The sequence below is a fragment of the Doryrhamphus excisus genome, chromosome 13, assembly GCF_030265055.1.
Source record: "Doryrhamphus excisus isolate RoL2022-K1 chromosome 13, RoL_Dexc_1.0, whole genome shotgun sequence".
Classification (NCBI taxonomy): Eukaryota; Metazoa; Chordata; class Actinopteri; order Syngnathiformes; family Syngnathidae; genus Doryrhamphus; species Doryrhamphus excisus.
This window is the reverse complement of record NC_080478.1, coordinates 14274689-14280839: the sequence shown is the minus strand read 5'-3', so window position 1 is coordinate 14280839 and position 6151 is coordinate 14274689. Positions and strand designations below refer to the sequence as shown.

The 6151-nt window shown below is 39.8% G+C and overlaps 1 long non-coding RNA gene across 1 annotated transcript in view; it reads left to right on the top strand.

The window, feature by feature from the left end:
- Positions 1 to 2513: 2513 nt before the first annotated feature.
- LOC131140489 (uncharacterized) overlaps positions 2514 to 6151 on the top strand; it is a 54048-nt gene continuing 50410 nt past the window's right edge. The window contains exons 1-2 of the long non-coding RNA XR_009132422.1: positions 2514 to 2617; positions 2843 to 2910. This is a non-coding gene — a long non-coding RNA (uncharacterized LOC131140489). The remainder of the gene's footprint in view (positions 2618 to 2842; positions 2911 to 6151) is intronic.

Sequence of the window (6151 nt, the reverse complement as noted above, 5' to 3'; positions counted from 1 at the left end):
TTCGGGCAAGAGGCGAGGTACACTATGGACTGGTCGTCAGCCAATCACAGGGCACATAAAAACAGCCTTTCACACTCACATTAATACCTATGGACAATTTGGAATAGTTTTCCTTTAAAAACATCCCTTAATTCCTTGTATTACTGTAATTTCTGTTGTATAAGCCATTACCTTTTTCTTACAGTATTTTTCTTACACTATGTTCTAATACCATGACATCTCCTATACATCTGAACTACAGGTAATCGTTTCAATACTGTGCCACGTTTGAGTACTGTGAGTTTAAACACCGGAAATTACAGTACATACAATTTTCTGAGCAGAATAAATTTCGCCATTCACAGATGGCGAATATGCCAAGCATTTATATTTGATGTGGTGACTTTTCAATTAAAGGCAAGATATTCAAATATAATGGCTTTGTCAGTAAGAACAGTTGGTACCACAATGATGGCAAATCAAGTGGAGGAAACACAAGTGAAGGACATTAAGCTTAACCTCACCACTTATCAAACAGACTACCCAGCCATCAGTAAAACCATGCAGCACTAGAAGTTGCATTAATGGTAAGATGTATTTTAATTTATTATTGATTAGCTTCAGAATAAATGCAACAACTTATTATTTTCTAAAATTCCCCCGGCCGATTTGAAATACTAGAGAAACTGAAAATATTCATTTATCTGTACTGTACAGACTGAAGCGCTGGTCTAAATGGACGCATTTAATTGTATATGCTGTTAAAAAATGTTATATGGCTCTGAGGGAAATCAATTTCAAAATACATGACTTTGGTGACTCTCTTTGCCAAAAAGGTTCCCCTACCCCTTATTTGTCCATTTAATCTAACATGCCTGTTTTTGTGGTGTGGGAGGAGAACTCACTGTAAACGTACACAGAGGCGAGTGTTTAACGTGTTGGCCACACAGTCTGGAGTTAAAATCTGTGCTTGAGCATCTCTGTGTGGAGTTTGCCTGCTGTCCCTCTGTGTGAGTGTGTGTGGGTTTATTCCAGGGACTCCCGTTTCCTCCCATAGTCCAAAAACATGTATGTTAGCTTAATTGGCGACTCGAAACTGTCCATAGGTATGAGTATTAGTGTGAATGGTTGTCTATGTGTACCCTGCCTCTCATCCGAAGACAGCTAGGATAAGCTCCGGCAACCTCTGCAACCCTAACGAGGATAAGCAGTATAGAAAACGTATGATGGATATTTGAAAAAGATACCTTTTGTGAACAGAGTTTTAGATCTTTGAGTTCAGCTCATGAAAAATGGTAGCAAAAACAAAAATGTTGCTTTTGTATGTTTGTTGATTGGAATAATTTCATAATTATACAGTAATGCATTATGATCTTTGCAAACAATTTTGTGACAAAACAGAAGGGTGTACAAATCTTTCTAGCAAGCGAAGCAGTTGCCACATTACATGATTTTCAATCAGCATATTGACTGGGCAAAATACCAACCATCAAAGACTTGATTTGATAAGATTCCCTCTCTATCAGATGCAGATGTTTCATTAGCAGGGGTTGTTGTTGAATCATTTCTTAATCTGATCTTAAATTATCAAAGTTCACCATTGACAGCTGTCTCAATGTTGCGTTTTAACCTCAACAGTGCTGTTTTCACATTCTTTCCTAGGATTCAAAAACGTTATCAAGGAAATTCACCATTTTCAGTTAAATCAAATTGCTCTTTAGCTGCAGAATTGGGGAGTTTTGTTGTCCTTTTCTAATGCTAATCTTCCCCTTTCCCGTCTCTCTGAGGCTATTTGTTGTGAAATAAAGTTGATTGTTTGCCTCCTGCATGTATAATTGATAGGGCTTTTTGTTTGTGCTGTGCAGAGGTGGAAGGGTGGCCCTTCCGAGGCCATGAAGAAAATTGGACATGAATTGCAGTCCCAGCTGAGCTCAGTTATGTGTGACGGCAATGAGCAACCTTTGTTGAGTGTCATATTATATATGTGTAACCCACCTCGATGACAGATGAGCATCAACAGCGCTAACCATCAAGCTAAAAGTCACAGACATATCTACTCGATGTCCAGCGTGACTCAAGGTTTCAGGGAGTGTGGTTTACCGACGTACCTTTGCACAGCAACACATACTTTGCACATTTTTGTCAACTTCCCTTACCAGCCATCACTAAATGTCCTAAGACGTGATCACGATGACAACATCTCAGGCAGGATCTCATGAGAAGTCATCAGGACTATCTTTTTTTTTCTCATCAAAGAATAACACTTCTTATTCCAACTTTCAATCAATCAGTCCAGCAATCATTTTGCCTTCTGTCAGCTATGGATAGGCTCCAACCACCCATTCACCGTGTCATGTCACCTATTAAAACCGGCTCAAAGTATTCTGTCACATATTAAACAGATGTGTATTTTCAAAATATTTAGTTTATTTTAGCCTCTAGTTTTAATTTGTCTGCTTGTTTGTGCAAACAGTCACCATCCTCTTCTTCTCTTACAAATTTAATGTTCTTAATAGCTGTGCCTTGATCCTCCACAGAGGCTGGCTCGTGTACAGAAAACCAGCTCCGATGATCCTACATTCAAGAGGGATCTGGTTTCCAATATCATCTATGAACAATCGAACACGATGTAATTAAGGTATGAGTTTTAAAAAGCTAGTTTCAACTGAATTCATTTAGACGTTTTTAGTGCATGTAAACCTAGTCTTCCTGTAATTTTAATCAGCAATTAGCTTTTTTTTTTTTTTTACAATGATACAATGTGTTTTCTATTAATTGCATTGAATTTGTTTTTATTTACAATCTAGTAATGACGTGCTTGTGAGAACAGGTTGTGTACAGTAACGTGTGTGGCTCCTTTCAGGCACAAGCCTCGAGGTGTGTTGGTGCGATGAGAGCTGCAGTGTCAAAAGCAATGGCTCTCCACTTAAGGTACTGTATAAAGCTACTTGTGCCCTCATATGCTGTTGAATTGGTTCACATGCAGCACAGAAAACCACCGGGCCACAAACCAATCTCAACCCATCTTTGCTTAGTTAATATTAATAAATATAATATCAATATAGTAAATATCTCTTAGCAAAGAATGTGCCTGGTAATTTCTACACGTTGAAAGTAAAAAATACAGCTAAATTACATGTGGAAAACATTCCGATTATATATATATAATCTCCATGTGTACATATAAATTAATATAAATATTTTTGTATTTCTTTTCTTAAGTGATCAGCCATAGCAACATTTTATGACTTAACTCCAACAGTATAAACACTGTGGACATTGATATGCTCCAACAGAGGTCACAATTTGCATAAGAATTAACAAGTAAATTAAATTGATATTCAGTGCACAACTCCAATGAATCCTCCAGACCTTTGTTCGCCTGGCTGACACAGCCTGCGTTCAGCGTTCAGCCTCTAGCGAGTCAGAAACATCTGTGCAGTTAATAATTTGATAAACAGCTTACACAAATGCTAAATTATCTTTTTCAACACTCCCCCTTTTTTTTTCTTCCTTCCCCGGTGTGAGACTTGGACCATGTGTGGTTGTGGCTCCGTGCCTCTGGTTTCTATCACTCCCCCTTCACTATTATATTTACACATGTGGGGGGTTATTGGAAATACTGCATTTTTATCTACGAAGAAAACAAAATGGAGCCTATTTTGGACAGTTTTAAATGACAATACAATTCAGTGTTTTGATAATCCTCTGCATCTGCCTTTGAGCGTCCTTTTTGACAAAATTTCACTTGAGTTGAAGCCTGATTGTTTGTTGACAATTTTTTATCAGCATGCATTCTACATGAGACTATAAAAGCTCTCAGGTTTGACGCCCTAATTCAATGGTCACTTGTTTTGTTGATTTGCTGTGTAGTAGTGTGAGTGATTCCGCCACATATTTAAATTGTTTCACAAAGTAGGCACTTGTAGTTGGCACACGCATGATTTCATTTCCACAAAATGATATAAAAAATATTAAAACAGATGATGGTATTAGTGGTGTCTGGTCAAAACTGGGCTTGGTCAAGTTTTAAAAAGGGTTAGAAAATACTATTGTGCTTTATTTTTGTGACTGAGTGTTCGTGCTCCATGTCGTGTAGTTTATTCGTGTGACTATGTTTAATGACTGCGTTTTCGGCTACGAGAGGAAAGCAATTAGTTAAGTGCTATCAAGTGGATGAAAAGCTGCAACAAATCCCGTTTATAATTTAATGGAAAAGAAAGCCCACAAAACACAGTTGAATGAGTTTAAGCTGAGGTTCAGTTTCATCAGTGTGTTTTGTTTCGTTGTTAAGAATACAAAAAGGAAATCCATCCATCCATTCATTTGTTATGCCGCTTATTCTCATTAGGGTCGCAGAGCTATGCTGGAGCCTATCCTAGCTGACTTTGGGCGGGAGGCGGGGTACACTCTGGACTGGTGGCCAGCCAATGCAGCAAAAATGAAATTATTGGTTTAAACATAACAAAAGAAAATGACAGCTGCCAAACACAAAGTCACAACAGTCAATATGGGGTGATGCACTGTCGGGCTGCTGATCCCAGTGTCGGTCCTGCTGAGTTTTTCCCGTGCTGTACGACTGGTTCGACGAAACCGATCGAAGGTAGCGATCCTGGTCGGGAGTTGTGACTTTTTCTCACCCTAGATGCGGTCTATCGTCAACAGAGCATGTTGTGTTGTGGCGTTCATGCAGGTTTCTGATTGCGGCTTAGGCATATGCCTGGCTATATTACTCTAGATCAGGGGTGGGCAAACTACGGCCCGGGGGCCACATGCGGCCCACCAAGCGTTTGAATCCGGCCCGCCAGTTGCTTTCTAAGTAACTTCAACTTTTAACATACAAACTGGCAACATGACTAGCAAGTCGGATGTCTGATTTAGTAAAAAATAAACAACAAAACTGTCAAATTAAATGACATAGTTTGATGTGGTGTGATGTTTAAAGTGCTCCTAAAAAAGGGACATGAGAACATACAACTGATATAGGATAACACTTTTACAGATAAAATTAGACAAATAATTCAAGGAAAATGATAAGCATAAAATAGTGTGTGTGTGTTAAATATATGTTCTGGCCCCCCAGACAATTTTGTTAACTCAATGCGGCCCTCGAGTCCAAATATTTGCCCACCCCTGCTCTAGATCATACTGGCCTCCACCATACCCAGTGCCCGGAGACGTTCACGTGATAGACAGGTATGATGCCGTTAACTGGACTAACAATGCTGGCCTTTTTTGGGCCTGAATATAAGCCTCAATTTGTGCAGACTCCCACTGGGTATTGAGCAATGTGTCTACTTTGGTCCACTTTTGCACCGAAACACCCCCATGTGCAATGAACTGTGACAACATGACAACTTATTATCTCATCTACTCCAGCATAGTCAATCCTCAAAATATAATTACAACCCTCCTACAAGTAGAAATATGCATACATTTCTACCTCAAGTTATCAGTATATATAGTCTGCCCGCCCCACGACCAATTTTATTAACTCAATGCGGCCTCCCTGTTATAGACCGTGACCGTGACTCTCCTTTTGTGAGGCGGTGACATCATTTTTGCAGTTTTCTCAATTAAAGATTACATGCTTTGTAATAAAAGACAAAAAATCCCACGGCCACACAGCAGCTACGCTCGTCAGTGATGTTATTGATGTTTGTCTAGTACGTGTAGCCAAGAATAAACACCTCATTATATGAGCACCTTTCCCTGCACCCAAAGGACCTAGATGGCCCATTTGACCCCCTTCTGGAAGAGAGGCCCAGAGGGCACAAATCACATCCACATTACGGTATCCGGGGGAGGAAGCTTTATTTGTTTGCGTGAGGGGCATCCTCTCCCGTCTCTTCCAAGGGTCACACTCGGTTGACACTGCTACTGGATGTCATTGTGCTTATGTGGGTTTAGTCTTCCAGGTCAAATTATCCCTCAATTTGAACTGAAAATGGAAATGGTAGAGGGAAGGATCATCTCGGGCCCAGGTCCTCTCCTCTGTATTAAGCCATCACAATGTTGTAAGGTGAACTCATATAATGAACCCTGTCACCACCACATCTGCACCAATATCCCCACAGCACATCTTGCATATTGATTGCAGAATGTGAGAGCGAGACCATGTGTGATGATGTTATGTATGTGTGCACGCTCGCACGAGCTCACCTTTTTTGCA